We start from the raw sequence: 19,920 nt of genomic DNA, 5'->3' as shown, positions 1-19,920 counted from the left end.
TGCTATCCTGAAAGTCCCCTCTACCCTCCCTACTCCCTGCTCCCCTACCCACCCACTCCCACTTCTTGGCCCTGATGTTCCCCTGCTCTGGGGCATATAAAGTTTGCAAGACCAAGGGGCTTCTCTTCCCAGTGATGGCCGACTAGGCCATCTTCTGCTACATATGCAGCTAAAGACACGAGCTCTGGGGGTACTGGTTAGTTCATATTGTTGCTCCACCTATAGGGTTGCAGACCCCTTCTGCTCCTTGGGTACATTCTCTAGCTCCTCCATTGGGGGCCTTATGTTCCATCCAATAGCTGACTGTGAGCATCCACTTCTGTGTTTGGCTTTTCCCCTTACAGCTTTTAATATTCTTTCTTGGTTCTAAACATTTAGCAGATTTTCTTTTATGGTCAATCTAACTGGTGTCCTGTACATTTATAGGCATCTCTTTCTTTAGGTTAGGGAAATTTTCTTCTATGATTTTGAAAATATTTTCTGGGCCTTAGAGCTCGGAATCTTCTGCTCTTTCTATTCCTACTTTCTTAGCTTTGGTCTTTTCACAGTATCCCAAATTTCCTGGATTTTTTGTGTTAGAACCTTTTTAGATTTAACATTTTCATCAACCAATTTATCAGTTTCTTTTATCATATCTTCTACAGTTGTGATTCTTTCTTCCATCTTTTATATTCTGTTGGTGATTCTTGCAAATTGCATTCTTTGTTAACTTGCGTAGGCTTTACATCTCCAGGATCACCTCAGTTTGTGTTTTCTTTACTGCTTCTATTTCCATTTTCAGATCTTGAACAGTTGTATTCATTTTCTTCACCAGTTTGATTGTATTTTTATGTATTTCTTTGAGCAATTTTTATTTTCCTCTTTAAAGGCCTCTATCATCGTCATAAGATTGAATTTAAGTTGATTTTCTCGTGTTTCAGCTGTGTTAAAATATCCAGGGCTTGCTATAGGAAGATAGCTAGGTTCTGATGGTCCCATATTGTCCTGGTTCTTGTTAATTACGTTCTTTTGTCAGCATCTAAAATATGTTTGTCTAGGACAGATAGTCCCAGATGGCAACAGGCTTCTGGAAATGCAGGACTAGTTGTGGCTGTGCAATGGAGGACACAGGGGACAGAACAGAGATCATAGGCTGGGCATACCTGAAGTGTTCCCAACAGGCAGGGAATTGGGTAAGGGAATCACATGGTAGACCCTGGTGACAGTGTGCCATTAGATACACATTGTCAATGTTCTGGAAAGTGTACATTCTAACAAACATAGGAAAGCTAATATTTTCTTAAGAAATACAGTTTGCATCTTTTGCAACAGAAACACAAGTGTAATATTGCTCCCCAACCTACAATCAGAGCATATTTACACAAATTTCAATAGTATTGTTTTGTTTTATAATTCATCTTATTCATCTTTGAATATATATATATATATATATATATTTGTTTCTGGCTTTCTGTCTTTATGGGGATCTTGTGTGTGTTTCATGTTCTGCTTGTTTGTTTCAAGACACAGAGGGACAGAAAAGTCAGAGTTTAGTGGAGTGGGGAACTTGGGAGGATCTGAAAGCAGTTGATGATAGGAAAAACTGTGAATAGAATATATTGTATGTTTTTTAAAAGTTAAAATATAAGAAGGCAAAATTAATAGAACATATTTCTATGCCTTAATGAATTCTAAGGGTATGACCCATACCACATCTTGTACAGGGGTAATAATGCTGTGCAGAAAGTTTGTGAAAAAAGTTTCTAGTGTGAATAACTAATCATGTGCTGAGTGCAAAATAGAGCCCTGGATACTTCTCACGTCTTGTTCCTGTAACTCCGTTGTCTTTAAACAGCATAAAGCACCTGGTGGAGATGGCTGAGAGCCAGATGTTGACAGTCTCTGGAGAACATCCAATAGGCACCCTGAAGACACCATTTTGGATTTAATGGTACTTACTGAATGAGCATAATGGAAGGCAGATTTTGAGGAATTCTTGAAAGGACCAGATGAGTTTGGTAATCTACACCTGCATTTATCAAACAGGGAAAGCAGAGGCAGAGAAGGATAATGGAGAGTTTAAGCAAGTATAGGCTACACAGAGTTACACACACACACACACACACACACACACACACATACACACACACAAAAGCACAAACTAGCCATAGTTATCACTGAGAAACATAACCTGCCCCAGTCACTTCTTGTCCTACTGGTTGATATATACCAATCTCCTTTGCCTTAAGGGTAAAGCCTTTCTGGGAAATTCTACATATCTATTTTGTTCCACTAGTAAAAAATGAGTTGAATAAAGCAAATAATGTATCCATAGGTACACACACACACACATTTCCTTATATGCATTGCTTTATTCACAAAAATAATCTCATGTTTAAAATTTAAATAACATAGGGAAAATTAAAAATATCATGTCATAGATCCAGAAGAAAGTGTGTCTTTTAAATATTTTATTTATTTTGAAAATACAGTTTCCCAAGTCACTTAATATCATTTAAAAATTAAAATGTTGTATACTCATATCATTGTGGACTAGTAGAATATAGTCAGCTATCCTCTTAAAAATTTTCTTCTGTCTGGTTATAGTTTTGTTATAATTAGCTCTGCCAGTACAATATTTTTCTTTGAATAAATCATTGAAACATCTTTAATGTTTCAATGATTTATTACACATAGGTTCACTGGAAGTAGATTTCTGACATAAGAGACAAGTAGATTTTTTTTTATTTTTATTAATGCTATTTGGAAAATCATATTCAGTGCATTTGTTACTTATAATGTTCTTTAGCTATAAATGTAGATATCATGAAATCACTGAATAGAGTTAACTCACATATCTACCATCTCGTGTGTCATGATCAAGCTGGAATGGCTTCATTTTTGTGAAATACACATAATGTCATGAAATATAGATGTCATTCTGGGCAGCGAATCTAAAGTCCAGTCCTTACTTTCTACCTTAATCTTTGAGTTACTTGACACCCCTGATCCTCTCTCTACCCCTGCCCCCTCCACCCTCTGCTACCTCTGGAAATCATCATTATGCTTCCTACTTCTGTCTTTCCTCTTTTAATCTTGCAGATTCAAGTGAAATCATACAGCATCTGGCTTTCTGTGCCTGCCCTATATCACTTCCCCTAATTTTCTCCCTGTTCATTCATGTTATTTCAAATTCTAACACCTTCTGTCTCCCTAAAAGAGAAAAGTAACAAGGATGCAGGGTAAGCAGTGTGTACTGTGGGTACTGTGGGCAGAATGGAAGCAGGTAAAGTTATAAAAATCAGGATGGAAAGTCAAACAAAAAAGTCAGGAAGAGAACATTGACCTAGGACTTCCACTGCTCTGCATATATCCAAGGGAAATTAGTAGAAACACTACACACAATGCACGTGATAGAATTCTACTTTGTCAGATGAGTGGATAGAAAGAACTCAAGCATTCAACAACAGAGGCACACTAAAATAGTCAAAATATTCATTTATTTAAAAAATGCTTTTAAAGAATAATTTGAGTTACTATGTCTGAAGACATTAACAATTTTGGGCATTTTACAAGTTTTTACAAGTTTAGAATATTTGTATATAAGGAATATAGTCAAGCTCTCTAAACATGGTCATGGCAGTTTCCACAGAGGATTATTATCATTATTATTAATAATAGCATTATTTTAAGTACTCTTTACACTTGTATTTTCTTGGCTGACAAAGTTAAAAACTACTATCAGTAATTTTTAAGTTTTCAAAATGTTTCCACCAATTACATTTTTGAGATGATATCAATTAATTTGTTAATTAAGGAAAATCCTGCAGTAAGTTCTTAAGACTGAAAGAGGATTTGCCTTGGCAGCTTCAAGACCCTGGAAACATTCTCCTTCACAGTATGAGGTGTGTGTGTGTGTGTGTGTGTGTGTGTGTGTGTGTGTGTGTGTGTGTTGGCTTTGTTTGTTTGTTTTCTTTCTTTTACTCTATTCAGCTCCTGCCCCAACTGAACTTGAATATCATGTTTTCTGAGTGAGCCCTGAGATGAGATCTTGAAAAGAGGCTGAGTTCAGGAGTGAAGGAAAGTAGTATGAACTGTAGGGAAGCAGCTGATAGGATTGCTGACATTCACCACCCAGCATGCGTACAGCCTGCAGACCCCAGTGGGTTCCTCATGCTCCAAGCAGTGCTCTGAAGGTATAAGGGCTGTCCTTGACAATGGCAACCTGCACATAGAAGGAACTGCTGTTTGTAAAGAAATCTTTAAAAATAGAACTATAGCTTCCAGATACAGGAGGCCACCTTCTGGGAAGATATAACAGCTGTCCTGAGGAAGTCCTCCCCACCCCAACCGTCCTAGAAGTATACTGCGTGTCTGCTGGGAGAGAGGCTTTCTCTTTGTTTGTTTGCTGTCCTATTTGTTGTTCCTGTTTATAAATACAGGGTTTTTTTATCCATAGAATAAACATATTATGAGCATTTAAATTCTCTTGTTTGCATTTCATTTCTTGGATAAACATGTATACTAAGCACAGGATGCTTAGCCTTCAGGAGAAAAATAAACAGATAACTTGAACGCATTAAGCTTTTGCTACTGCAATAATTATTTGTATTTTAAGCTTTATTACAGAGAATAAAACTGCTGGTTTAATATTTCTCTGTGATTCTGACAGTGTTCATTTAAGGTCATTCTTCCCAGAAATAGTACCGATCTTCCCTCTGTTTGATTTTTTAAAAGGTTAAGGATAATGGCTTCACAGCCAGAACATAGAACTCACCGGTTCTCGTTTTCACATCATCAGGGCAAATTGATTTGTATCCAGCTAAGAGTTGAACAGTTTCTCTGAAGCCTCCCCTGAACTCTGAGATACCAAGACTATCAGCAAAGGAGCAATATCTTCTAAACACAGGGAGCACTATGTAGACACTAGCAGAACTAGAGGAAGCTGATATATTTTGAATATATTTATAGCTATAAGGCTTTTTTTGAAAAAAATCACAAAGTAATTTCTATTCTTTGAATGTATTGTCAGATTTGAATATAAAATATATTGGAAAATTCATCACCTTGTCATGAAGACCTATACATGAAACGCAAACCAGGTTGGTTACCCTCTCAAGCTTATCTCAATAATTACTTCCTGAGAAGCTATATGTTCAAATCGGAAGTTAATGTGAGATCATGAAGGTCATACCAGCTCATTCCCTGGTTAGTTCTGTTCTACAAGACATGCTGACTTTGGACATTTTCTTCCCATATCACCCTTTTTAAGTAAGATACAGAGGACTGAGTTATCTCCTTCCTTGGTTACCCTTGGACAGTAACAGATGGAAGAACAGGTTGGATCCTTCTCTGGCCATCCTTGTCTTATGAGAAAGAGGAGCCCATGTCAGTTCACTCTGTACTCGTTCCTGTTGTATGAAACATGAGGGCCTAGGTCAGTTTCTTAATGAACACCACTGTTCCATGAGATATGGTAGCCTGGCCTATCTCCTTGAAAGAGAAAATGGCTCACAAGGTACTGGTTTTATTCTGAGCATTGCTAGGCAGAACAAGCCAGTCACAGCTGGCTGTTTGTTTGAAATTATTGTCAAATAAGAGTGATTTATGTCTCTCCACACACTATAATTTAAATACTAAGTTCTATGATTAATCAGCCCATCTTCATTTACCAGATAATCCCTGAAAATATACTATTAAGGAATTGTTAATTCTTTTATTGTACATTAGCTCTACAAATTATAAAGAATGCTGCTATATTTCCTTCTTCTCTGTCTTCTTCTCCCTTTTCTCCACCACCTCTTGTTGCTGCAGCTCCTCCTCCTCCTTCCTTGTCTATTTTTGTTAATTTATTTTCAGAACTGTAGAGTTAATCTTGGGTCTCTCAAGTGTTTGGCATACAATTGAGCTATAGCTATATCACTTTTGGTTATTTGTTTGTTAATATAGGAATCTCTTGGAGTTGTTGAGGCTGGCCTTAAACTTGTGATTCACCTGACTCAGCCTTTTGAGTGTCTTGAATTATAGGAGTGTACCACCAATTCTCCAACACTGTTTCCAGAACTGTATGCGTGATGCCTTCAACATATTAGCCTCAAGCTGTCTTTAGTTTGCAGTTTTTCCCTTCTGTAAATCCCGCATATGAAAAGGAACATGCAATATATTTTCCTTCATTTGTTTCATTTAATATGATGTTAACCAAGTCCATTCATTTTCCTGAAAATGGCATAATTTAGTACTTTAGCTATGTGAGTCTCCACTACATATATTATCATCTCTTCCTTTGATGACACATCATCTGACTGTCATGAATAACATTACAATAAACATAAATGTGCAGGCACCTATGTCATATGCTGTCATTGCTTCTTACAGACACACTACCAGGAGTACCCAGCTGGGCCATATGGTAGCTGTCTTAGATAGGGTTTCTCTTGATGCTACAAAACAACATAACTAAAATCAACTTAAGCAAGCAAGGGTTTACTTCACTCATCCTTCCATAAAGCAGTTCATCATCAAAAACACTTAGCACAAGAACTCAAGCAGGGCAAAAACCTGTAGGCAGAAGTTTATGCAGAGACCATTGAAGACTGCTACTTATTATCTTGCCCATCTCAGCTTACTCAGGCTGCTTTCTTGTATAGTCTAGGACTACCAGCTCAGGGGAGATACCACCCACAATGGGCTGTGCTTTCCCACATCAATAACTAATTTAAAAACATCATAAATGCTTGCCTAAAAAATAACCTATGAGGCATTTTCTCAATCTAGGTTTCCTCTTCTCCAGTGAGACTCTATAGCTGTGTCAGGCTGACAAAGAACTAGACAGAACAGTAGTTAGCCATTTAATTTCTTGAGAAATATCTATCCTGAATTTCATTGTGAGTCATTGTTCTTGAACCACAAACAAAGCCATATCTGTTCTTATAAATATATTATTAAACCCAGGAGTTATATAAGAGTAAAATGAGAGGTTGATGTAAAGAAAACATTATTTTTTATTAGATATTTTCTTCATTTACATTTCAAATGCTATCCCAAAAGTCCCCCATGCCCTCCCCCAACCCTGCTCCCCAAACCACCCACTCCTGCTTCTTGGCCCTGGCATTCCCCTGTACTGGGGCATTCTTGAGAGTAATGTCTTGCCTCTCAGCATTAAACCAATTCCTGGTGAGTCATCCTGAACCCACAGATTAGTGCACTTCCAACCCTAGTCAGAAAAGCTCCTTGCTGTGGTAGATTATTATTAACACAGAGACTTACAACTGGTCAACGTGCAGGGAATAAGGGAGTACGTCACACTCAGGCATAAATAGTTAATGTAGTTCTTACCCCTCCTCCCAAAGCTTAGGAAATCGTCACAGAAGGAAAGTTGCAAAGATTGTAAGAATTAGAGAAGATAGATGACTACAAAGAAGAGCATGTCCAAGACAGTACAGTGCAACTGTACATATGAACTCACAAAAGTTGTGACAGCTTCCACAAGATCTAAAAGTCTCCAGTCAAACAATATCCAAGTATAGAGTGGAGGAGGTAGGTGAAAAGTCCCATACCTAACTGAAGAGATATTGGAAGTTCCTAACTGCTGGGAGGATAGTCAGGTTTATTTTTAAGTACTGTAATTTCTTGTGGGTGCACCATACCCCTGGATGACTCCACATCCAAGAACCTTTGGCTAGCACAAATTAGACTATACATGTCTAAACAAATAAAAGAGGACATGATGTGAAGTGGGTTGGGATGTTATGGTAGACATCAAAGGATTTGGAGAAGACACGAATGTGATCAAAATGCACTGTTTGAAATACTCAAAGAGTTAATACAAATATTATCAAAACAATAAATGTTCTGGCATCAGGGGTCTCTCTATTTCATTTCAAACAGACACTGTCAGACTACATGAGTAAATTATAAAGAGTCCTTAATTGGCAGATGGAGATGACTCCAGAGGAGCCAGATTCAGACAGAGCTAAAAGCTTTAAGCATTATAGACAGGAAGAGTCTCTGGGTAGCTGTAGGATAATGGTAAGAGGTAGAGATGTATTGGATTGATAAACTGTAAATCAAAGGCCTGTGGTAAACATTAGGCTCTTGCATTTGGAGAAAATGATGGGAGAAAAAAAGTGACCCAAAGCAGTGAAAAAGCAGAAAGAGGAGCAAATAGTGAAGTGATAGGGAGAAGCGAGTTATGAGTCTCATGGGTCTTTGTGGGGAAGTTTTGATGGGAATTATAAGGTTTCAGTAGAATACGAACATATTTTTGCATGTTGTGAGAGGGATGTAACCATTCAATGTTGCTATAAATCCTGAAGCTGAATGTGGAGTCAAGAAATCCAGAAGATGTTTTTTAGTATCCCGGAAACAAATGATGATAATTGTCTTCCAAATACCATGAGGCGGGGAAGACATGACCAGTTATTGGACATGTTTCACATATATACACATCAGCATTTCCTGCCAGGTCATATACAAGGTTGGAAAGGAACAAAGTCAAAGTACTCAAATGTAATTGCAATGTGATCTGGGATGAGGAAGCAGAAGCTTTTGAAAGTGTTTCCACAAAGTTCTTTGGCTGGGGACGGGAAGGGAGAGAGAGAGAGAGAGAGAGAGAGAGAGAGAGAGAGAGAAGAGGAAGGAGGACATTTGTCTAAGGACCATAAAGTTAGCCTCTAAGCACCCTGTGGGTGCATCCCATAATATGCTCTTTGCACTGGAATTCCATGGAAGTGCATATCAATGCACCATAGAGATCTTAAATCACAGACTAAGGTACAGAAAGAAAACAACAGGTTATAGAAAACAGAGTGCCACACGGTTTCATTTTTATTAATTTCATTAAATGTTAAGCTTGCACATATATGGATGAGGTGGATTAAAGCCATTATGAGAATCACGAGTATTATAAATAACAAATTGTAACGGTTGTTCTTTCAGGAATGAAACTGTATATTAAAGGCTCTAAAGATGACCTTATACTTGGGCTGTTCTAACACTTAAAATCAGTTATTGAGTGAGCATGTTCTTTACATTATTCTATTCCTTAAGATATCAAAACAAATGGTTTTGTAATTACTAAATATTTACATAAAATTAAAGTCAACATACATTAACTACAGCAATACTTAGAAGTTAATCATGATTTGTTATGATACTGAGATCTGACTCTGCAGTAAGGAGACTAAAGTACATATGACAAAAAAAAATCACATAAAAAGAATTGATCGTGTCGGGCGGTGGTGGAACACACCTTTAATCCCAGCACTCAGGAGGCAGAGGCAGGTCAGTTTCTGAGTTCAAGGCCAGCCTGGTCTACAAAGTGAGTTCCAGGACAGCCAGGACTACACAGAGGAACCCTATCTTGGGAAAAGAAAAAAAGAACAAAAACAAAAAACAAACAAACAAAACAAAACAAAAAACAACAAAAAAAGGATTGAACGTACTTGTAACCAGTCACTCATCATTTGTAGTTTTAAACAATAGTCACTGAAAAATAACTTATAAGAATCAAACAGTCCTACTTGCTTTTCTTGTTCTTAAAAGTCTCATTGCATTATTGTGTTATCTAAAATTTATGGTGAGTGAGGATAACTTACCTGATAATCTGTCAGCAGCACCTGGCACAGATTTAACCTTTGGTAGAGTGGTTGCCCCTGGTTGATATTCTACATGCTCTGTGTATTTAGACATGTTTGACCTTAGAACATCACCATGAGGAATGTTTATTGTTATTTCCACTATGCATGTATTTAATAATGAGTGACAATGTGACTAGACAAGATAACACCTGTACCTGACAACAGAGTCTGTGTTTCAAAAGAAGGCTCACAATAAAAAATCTTGACATCATTAGTTCTTTAGCAAGCCAATTAAGGATTCCGTTTTGAATTTTTTGATTATTTATTTATTCATTTTTTGTTATTAGATATTTTCTTCATTTACATTTCAAATGCTATCTCCAAAGCCCCTTATACCCTCCCCCCACCTTGTTCTCCAACGCTAAAAAAGGTGTGGCCACACACTACCTAGTGCCAAGGAGAAAGCAAATATCTCAGTTACTATTTTGTACTGTGAAAAGTAAGAGTTTTATTTTAAATCTAAAATGAGTTGTTTGATTTTCATATTTTATAAAGAAATGTCTTCTGCAGATAAAGCAGAAGAGAGATCAGCAATGGAGTATAAATTAGCCACACTTTCCTCATGCTGGCATACACTGAGCTGATGAAGGGACTGATGGCCTCTAAAGTCCAACATTTTTTTATTTAACCTGAAGAACGTATATTGGTAGGTAGGCATAGAGGTACATGCCTGTAATCACAACACTTTAGAGCCTTATGCAAGAGGATCATGAGTTCAAAGCTCTCTTGTGCTATAATGTACTCTCTTATGTACTCCTTCCCAAAATTTTCAGAATTCATATAAAATTCTTGAGTCTGGTTTTTATTTTTATCCAAATCTTTTAAGACTCATATTCTAATATTGACTATTTTTAAAGGCAAATATGAGTCAAACTTTTCTTCCTCTTTGTTACTGGTTGCTTATTGATTTTCCTTAATTTGTGATCTTATTGAAACATCTCAAAAGTCTTTGTAAGACCAGTCCATATACAATATTTCTTTCTGCAGGCTCTAAAACTGCTAAGAAAGGTTTCATATCCATGATTCTTTTCTGTCAGATTTTTTTCTACAGCTTTGGTAGTTATTTTATTTCTGGTGGATTTCATTGATCATAACATTCAGTAAATAAGATCATTTGTAGTCCTAGTTCTGCATCTTTGTTTGTTTGTTTGTTTGTTTCATTTGTTTGTTTTGTTATTTTGTTAGATATTTTATTTACATTTCAAATGTTATCCCCTTTTCTAGTTTCCTCTCTGAAAATCCCCTATCCTATCCCCCACCCCCTACTCCCCAACCCACCCATCTTTTTTTATTTTATTATTTTCCTTATTTAAATTTCAAATGCTATCCCAAAAGTTCACTATACCCTCCCCCTGCCCTACTCTCCTATCCCACCACTCCCAACTTTTTTATTGACACTTTCTCCACCTGTATATTCATGGCCAGTTTCTTAAAGTCCTTTCCAGTATCACCAACATACTTTTTCCAGGCAGGAGATCAACTGAAAAATTTGTTCTTGGTATTATATTTTATGACCTCCTCGTAATGTCCCACCATTGTAACACATTCTGTTTTTAATCTCAGTGATTGCCTTTCTGAGGTTTGAAGAGCTTGATTATGTTGCTTATATGAACATTCCTGTTGAGAGTACTATACACTTGGCATTATTGCTGCTTGGCTCAGTTAAGTTGGGAAAGTTTCTTCGTGTAAAAGTTCATGATCATAGTCCTTTTGTCTAGTTTATTTTCCCAGACTTCTGGAAGTCTGAGGGAGTGCTTAGGTAGGATTACTTGTTTTAAAGATTTTGTAGCTCACCTATTTGGTCTGATTCAAGAGGCAAACTCTATGAGAAGTTACTTGTGAAATACCTCATGTGCATATACAGACATTGTGCCATTAAAATGTTCTAGAACCTCACATGCTGAGCATAGCAAACACTCACAGAAAATTTCCACAATCTAGGGCAACCAGGAGCATATTTTCTTGATATTTTGCTTGTAAGCACCAGAAATCCTAGGGCAAGCGTGAAACTGTGGGACCCTGTTCTCTTCCCGTTTGTCAAATAAGCACAAACAGAGAGAATATTACAAAGGAAATAATCTTTGCTCTGGACCCCACCAAGGAGTGGCATCTGGTGAAATTGTTGTAAACTGAATCAGAAGCAGGCTTGGCTTAGTAAGGAAAGAGCAGAGAAGTGCTCTATATACTTGGAGGGAAAAATTGGTATGTACTTATGAATTATAATTTTAACCTGGTTCTACATTTCTCATAAAGGACCTCCCCTCCCATTTATTTCCAACAAGGCCATCCTCTGCTACATATGCGGCCAGAGCCATGGGTCACTTCATGTGTACTCTTTGGTCTTTGGTTGGTGGTTTAGTCCCTGGGGAACTCTGGGGTATCGGGTTGATTTATAGTGTTATTCTCCCTATGGGGTTGCAAAACCCTTCAGCTCCTTTGATTCTTTCTCTAACTTCTCCATTGGGAGCCCTGTGCTCAGTCCAATGGCTAGCTGTTAGCATCCTCCTCTGTATTTGTCAGGATCTGGCAGAGCCTCTCAGGAGACAACCATATCAGGTTCCTGTCAGTAAACATGTCTTGTCCATCTTTCAAGACTTGAGATAAATAATAACAAGTTTCCAACACCACTGTATAAACTGCCATGGTTTTAAGAGTTTTAATAGTATGGTTTTATCAGTCACAGAGTGATAAAAAGTGGTCTTGGACTGACATCTTTATACCCACCGAAGAGGGAGAGAGTTCCCCAGCTCTTAAGGAGTACCATTTACACGTCTAATGACTGATAAAATGGATGCTAACAATGGATATCTTCCTACTAACTGATGCAGGTCATGTTTTGCCCTCAACACCTTGAAGAAGAAATTCCTTTACCATGGAGCTGCTCACAGACCAGTAGAGCATGAGGTTGCTGCTCTAAGTTTGGATTCTCACTTGAATTTGTGTTTTACTCTGCATAAAACAAACGATTTTTAGAAATTTAACTTCTGAAGATCCTTACCTGCTTAAGTTTGTCCCAATACACTGAACATTATACCCTTCTGTAAATTTATGATACTCTGCAGAGGATGCTCAGCTGTAAAGAACCTAGTGAATCCGAGGACTGATACATTTCCTACGGATTTTCAGTAGTCTGATTAAAGAGTCAGTCTTCCCATAAATACTGCACTGAAACAGTGATGATGAGCTAATTTCAGATTCATGTTTTCATAATTTTTACTAAAAAGTGTGCTTTGCAAAGTTTCAAAATACGATTCCAAAATTTGGATGTGAGCTGATCTCTGCTTCAAGTATATAGTGATATTGATGGGTATTTAATGATAGGTGTGAACTAGAATTATTGAAAATAATTCCACTGACTAGGCCAGTTCTGGAAAGCCAAACAATAATACTTAACAAGTTACAGAAGTTCCTCCATTCATAGATGTTACATAACATGGAAAATATGGTTGTGAAAAGCATGAATGCTGAAGTGCTGTGCACTGAAGGATAGCAGTGTGGCAGAGAGGCTGAGGGTACCTGTCACAGGCATGGTCACAGAAGTTTTTCTGAGTGTGTATTGTTTCTCCTGGAGTGTTGTGCAGAAAGACAAAGCTGTCTTCATAGGTAGGGACTGACCATAAAACCCACACACATGAAGACCCAGAAATACATGTGGCAAGAAGAGTAAGAAGCCTGGGATAAGAAACAATCAGGGATGTGAACAGTGGCATCAACCTCAGAAGGCTGGGGTGGGGTGGCTAGGATATAGTCGTCAGCCTGCCTAAGAATTGTACAGTACTCACAGACCTCATCTTACACTCAGAATGTCCAGCAGTACATATGAGCCAGCCCAGCAAGTAAAGACACATGGTTGTGTTTTCCTGGGGAAAATCCTGAAAGGATTTTCTAGAGATTTTATTCCTTTTGTCTCCATTGCTGCAGAGAGATGATCCCTATGCCATTTCTTTTTCATTTTCTTTTTTTTTTTTTACGTATTTTCCTCAATTACATTTCCAATGCTATCCCGAAAGTCCTCCCCCTCCCCCCCTCCCCTACCCACCCTTTCCCATATTTTGGCCCTGGCGTTCCCCTGTACTGGGGCATATAAAGTTTGCCTGTCCAATGGGCCTCTCTTTCCAGTGATGGCCGACTAGGCCATCTTTTGATACATACGCAGTTAGAGATAAGAGCTCTGGGGTACTGGTTAGTTCATAATGTTGCACCTACAGGGTTGCAGATCTCTTTAGCTCCTTGGATACTTTCTCTAGCTCCTCCATTGGGGGCCCTGTGATCCATCCAATAATTGACTGTGAGCATCCACTTCTGTGTTTGCTAGGCCCCAGCCTAATCTCACAAGAGACAGCTATATCACGGTCCTTGCATCAAGTGCTTGCTAGTGTATGCAATGGTGTCATCGTTTGGAGGCTAATTATGGGATGGATCCCTTGATATGGCAGTCTCTAGATGGTCCATCCTTTTGTCTCAGCTCCAAACTTTGTCTCTGTAACTCCTTCCATGGGTGATTGTTTCCAATTCTAAGAAGGGGCAAAGTGGCCATTTCTTATGAAATAAAGGGAAGAATAAATTTATAGAGAATCCTTACAGAATGTTCCCCAGGAAAATACAATCATAGCTTTCCCAACAGACAGCAAAGATTCATAGGTGGGAAACTGCTTAGGAAACTCTAGAAACAGACAGAGACCAACTTTATTGAAATTGAGTGAAGAAGAATTTGGGAGCTAATGATAAAAGAGGACATCTAGGCTCTCAGGGTGGGTAAGTTGGTCTGAACATCTTTGCACCGATCAGGAAAATGTGACTCTTTAGAGCTGATGAGGTAGGAAAACTGTTCTTTCAAGAAAGAGAAATTAGAACCAAGTGGGCCGACTTTCCAGTTGCCCTGATGATAAGCAGTGGGACAGACCATCCATGACCAAAACTTCAAAGTCACCTATGTGGAAGCAGGGAGCTTTACCAGTTTCTAGGGGAAAGAAGTAACAGGTCAGTCATGTGCAATATCTTAAGCTGGCTTATGGGACACTTAACTTGGCTTGTGGAAACCCTAGGCCTGGCTTGGCCATTAACATCTTATAGATCTTTCATTACCAACTTTTCAATAAAGCTATCACAAAAGGCCTATAATCAACAGCTTAAGAGTGTATGGAAACTTTTGGGAGTAGCTGGCACATATCACCCATTTTATAAATGTTTGCTAAGACTGCCATCTGGGTTATATGTTTAAGAAATCATTTGGCTTCTATGCGGAAGAGAAGTTTTGTTTTTATTAGCATGAATTAATTATATATGATAATGGGATTCATTATGACTTTTTAATAATCTATTGTAATATATTTTGATTGTATCCATCTCCTGTTAGACTCTGTTTTCTGCCCCTTCCTGTCTCTCTTTCTCCTCTTTCCCCCACCTTCTCTTGATCTCTTCCCAATTCCTGTTAATTGCACATAAATCCACAGAGAGCAGAGAGGATTGAGATTTCCTGAGCTCCTTGCCCCCAAATCAGAGAAATATGTTGAATGGCCCAACTTTGTGCACATCCAGTGCAGATAATAACAACTGTTGTGAGTTCAAGACCACACTGGCCATGAATGACATGCCAGACTTGAGCATTTCATAGCAGGTTCACCCTTACTTCAACAATTAAATTCTCTCTTCCCCTTCATACACAATGTTCCTTGAGCCTTGGAGGCTGGACATTCAGCTATTACTCATATTCTGTACTCTGAGCAGTTGTGAATTTTTGTGGTCACTGCTCACCCTCATAAAAATAGGATTTTATGGCCAAAGCTGAGAACACAATTCCATGGGAATAAACATGGTTATTTAGATAGTAGTTTGATGGATTAATCAAGTAAGGAGAACATTTTAGGTTAAGGGTCAAATGTGGTATTACACTGTAGTACAACCTAATACATTATAGGTGCTACTCAAATGCAGCAGCAGACATTGTCTATGTCATCATCTTCTTGGAACTGTTTTGTATATCTCAAGATACTAGGTATATTGATAAACATATTTGACTACTATCAGATAGAAAAGTGACCAATATTTTTATTATCACCAAATATTATTCAGTGTCCAAATATCCTGAATTATTTCATAAATTTGATAGTTGGTTAAGTTAAATGTATGAATAAAAAATCCTTACCTCACAGATATTCAGTGCTTCTGAAATCCTTTTTCAAGCTGTAGATTTTTTCCAGTCCTCAATCTCTCATTTCTCTCCTCTCTCTCTCTCTCTCCCCCCCTCTCTCTCGTCATGACTACATGACTATACAATGTCTTTGTTTATATTTGTCCTATGATATTCATTAAGTGTTAGAAAGCATACTTATAAGATTCTGGAGTTCCTGTCTATTAACCCCTTTCCCATGTTCATCTGACTTTTATCTTTGGTCTGTCCTATTGTCGAACTTTTTTCAGCTAAACTCTTTGTTACTGACTTCTTCACACATTGCAATTTTGCTTTGAATAGATGGTTTCTGGGCTCTCCAGTTTTCCAGTGTTCTCAGCCCTCTCTGAGCAAAAGGACTGAGAAACAATGTTTTTTCTCAAACCCATATGCATCCCAGAGAGACATTGTGGATAAATGAAGGTTTGCTCAGATTTGAGTGTTGCATGCATCTTTTTTTCCTATTGTTTGGATAGGCACACAGTTAGTGGTGAGTCAAGGATACTCGTTTTAAAGAGTACTCTTGCGTGCGCCCTGACTCGCCAGCAAGAACGACGCTGCAACAGGATCCTTCTGTACACGTTTATTGGGAGAGCTTGATTGCAGAGGCAAAGAGACCCCAAGTCCAGAACTGATGCTGCTTATATAGGCCTAGGAGAGGTGTGTCTCACACCTGGATTGGTTATGCATGGGTTATGCTTACCACCTCATTTGCATGTCTCACATCTGATTGGTTAACATGTCTCTCATCTGATTGGTTAACTTGTCTCTCATCTGATTGGTTAACTTGTCTCTCACCTGATTGGTTAATTCTCAAAACCTCATCTTGGCAAAAAACTTTACTGCCTATGTATGTGTGGTGGCCAGCGGTAGCCAGCGCCACCCTGCAATGGCACATGTGGCTTCCCACAGAGTACTTGCTCCATGGCCCATTTACTCATACTTTGATTGAAGGAGATATTATATATCAAAATGTAAGTGAGATTGAATAACTGAGTCAATCCCACACACTTTCGCTGCAGTCATTTTCAATCATAACAATTATCCAGGAAGAGTAGAAGGACCACTGTATACAGAAAATGGACCTTGTTATAATTAGGAAATTCTTAGTCTCAAATACATATCCTTCCCATTATGAAGATGACTGACTTGTGGTTTTGTTTTCTTCTCTAGGGGTGTCCCATCCCTACTGTACACCAGACAGGGAAGAAAGGTACGAAGTCCATAATGGCTGTGTCAGCAGGGTCCAGGACCAGCAGTGAATGCCTGGGGTGGGCGGCATTTTAGTGTTACAGCTCTCTTAGGGTATAGTCAATGAATCAGTTCTCTTAGACGATAATCATTGAAACAGATTCAATGAAACACTTTGTGCACATATACACTATTTGTGGTGAATCAAGGGAGATATCTTATCATTTGGACTATGACTGTAATTGGTATTTGCTTATTAGTTTCAAGAGGTGAGATGGTAGGGTGGCAAAAGAAGATTTGCTGTGTGGTAAAGGAGGTTATGAACTCTTACATCTCTGCATTAGTACTTGGCAGTAACAAACTTCACAGATATATAAGTCTGGTGACAGTCTACATTTACCTGGAGAAGCAAACACTAAAGTAGGGATGTATGTTTCTTTTAGTAATTCAGGTAGACTTGAACAAGGGCATTTTCCCCACAAGCCCTCACAGAATGCAGGGATGAAATGGGATTTTTTTTTTTTTATGTCTCATTTAGAACTGTATCTCCGTGGCAGAAGGAATTCCCTAAATTTTGCATCTGTGCCCATCGAGTGCACAATGAATACTTCCCCTGTTTAAACAGAGTTTGGCTGTATTCCAAATAGCTCAAGAAAGAAGGCAATGTCTGGGGCACCCATCACTTAGCTGAGGGCGGTGAGAAAAAACAAGTGTGGGAAAGCCTGACTTACTCTTCCTTTCTTCTGAAGACAGGTGAAACCACAGTGAACAGTGAGGACAATTGACACTCAGAGGTGGAGGCCTCTCTGGGGGACTCTGGAGTCAAGAGAGAATTTGGCACCCACTAAAACATTGGATGCCTGGAAGGGACTCCATCTAGAACACAGATTAAACACAGGGAGTCTACCTAGTCACACAGAAAACATTCATTGTATTAGTTTCTTCAATTTCCCTTTAGTTAAAAAAAAGAACAAATCCTGGAACAGGTTTTTTCTCTTTAATCTATTTTTTATTAATGTTTAATTAATTATTTACATTTAATCTGTTGGAAGTGTTTAATTTTAAAACCCTAATGCATTAGTGATACTTAAATAAATAATATCTCGTAACTATTAAAATTCATACAAAAGAGTCTAGTGATTGAATTTGAGGATACAACTCTTGAAACCTTTAAATTGAAACAAAATATAGCCTCTTTAAAAATAATCTCAAAATTCTCACACTCTCAAAACACACTCTGGCTTTGGTTGCACCTGCACTGCTGTATTTAAAGCCCACTAACTCTTTTAACCCCAACTCTCAGGATTCAATTCAGAATGGAAAGAATATGAGGAGAAAGATAGGCTACTTTCCAAGGATGGGGATAGGATCCTAAAAATTGCACACACCTTTTTGCAAGAGAAGTTTGGGTCAATTCTATACAATTCTAAAGAAAAGAAAGAAAAAAGAAAAGGAAAGAAAAAAGAAAAGAAAAGAAAAGAAAAGAAAAGAAAAGAAAAGAAAAGAAAAGAAAAAGAAAAAAGAAGAAAAAAGAGGACGAGATGGGACGGGACGGGACGGGATGGGAGAATAAGCAAACTAGGAAACAATATATAGCCCCGTCCCATATAATTAACACCTTGCCATATTTCCCAGTAAAGGATAGCTTTGACTGGCTTTGGGTCAAATATAAGAGAAGTAAAGAAGCATGTATTAAATTAGTAAGTGCTCACAGTGCAAATTAAATCTTTTTATTACAGAAGGCACACATGTAACTTATTACATATGTTACATATTAGATAGTTACACATGTTACCACTTGATTTTAATGGTGAATTTTGTCGGTTTATAAACTGACCCCAATAAGATTTTAATTTCTAAATGAACAGAGCAATTTGCTTCTAGTCAGCATATATAGTACTTCATCTAGGACAGTCTCTGCAACTGCTTCACTCCAGGCTTTCTCTCTCGGTACCTCTGCTCCATTAACACAAGTAACCCCTTCCCTGTAACTACATACTTCTCTACCCAGCTCCTAACAAATCTTACTTTTTCTAAAGACTCTGCCCTTTATAAACCAGACTCCAATGCCGGCACTCATACTGTAGGAACCTTGCAGATGAGGGCTTTCTAAGTTTTTATTAGCTGTGATGTATTCACCTTGACTTGTCTGTGTGTCTTTGCTGTGTCCTTGTCTGGGTCTCTACTGAACCCTATACTTTTCTTCAAGTCACATGTTCTAGCCACTGCTGCATCCACAGCACTGTCACTTTGGCATGTTCGCAGCTTATTTTCTGTGTAACCCATTCCAGTGAACACATTCCTTGTGAAGTGCTTTAATTGATGGCTCAATGTCATTAACTGAATGAAATTTGATGCCACAGAGAAGCATCATTCTGCTTATCATTCCTATCTGACTGTCCCAATAGTTTTTTAGTAAGCAGCCTGCCCCTGGAGAGAAGTCATGATATTATGTTTAGGTCTTGTCTATTGCTCACTCCAGTGCTAATCTTTAAAAAGCTTCATTTGGTTATATCAAGAAAGGAAACCTCTAATTAGTAGCTATCATTACCACATCAGAACACATGGCAACACCTTGTCTTGGAATACAATCATGGTCTTGAACACAAAGCCTTTCCTTCAATTCCATTCTATTGATTCTCTTTAGAAGATGAAGAAACTTTTAAAAAATTAGGTAGGTCATATCAGCTATTCCTACTTAGGCCAAGTATTGTTCTAGTTTCACTTATGCTGCTGTGATAAAAGTTCCTGACACAAAGGAACTTAGGGGAGGCAGATCTAATTTAGTTTATTATTCCATATTATATCCTACAACTGGTGGGCTGTCACAGCAGCAAAACCTTGAGATGCCCCATTATATTGTATCTGTAATCAGGAACAAAGGAAAATAAATGCACACATGCTTGCCTGTCCTCAGCTTCACCTCTGTAACATAGCTCAGAA

Source organism: Mus musculus, chromosome 9 (assembly GCF_000001635.26).
Source record: "Mus musculus strain C57BL/6J chromosome 9, GRCm38.p6 C57BL/6J".
In the NCBI taxonomy this organism is placed as follows: domain Eukaryota; kingdom Metazoa; phylum Chordata; class Mammalia; order Rodentia; family Muridae; genus Mus; species Mus musculus.
This window is presented reverse-complemented; position numbering follows the sequence as displayed.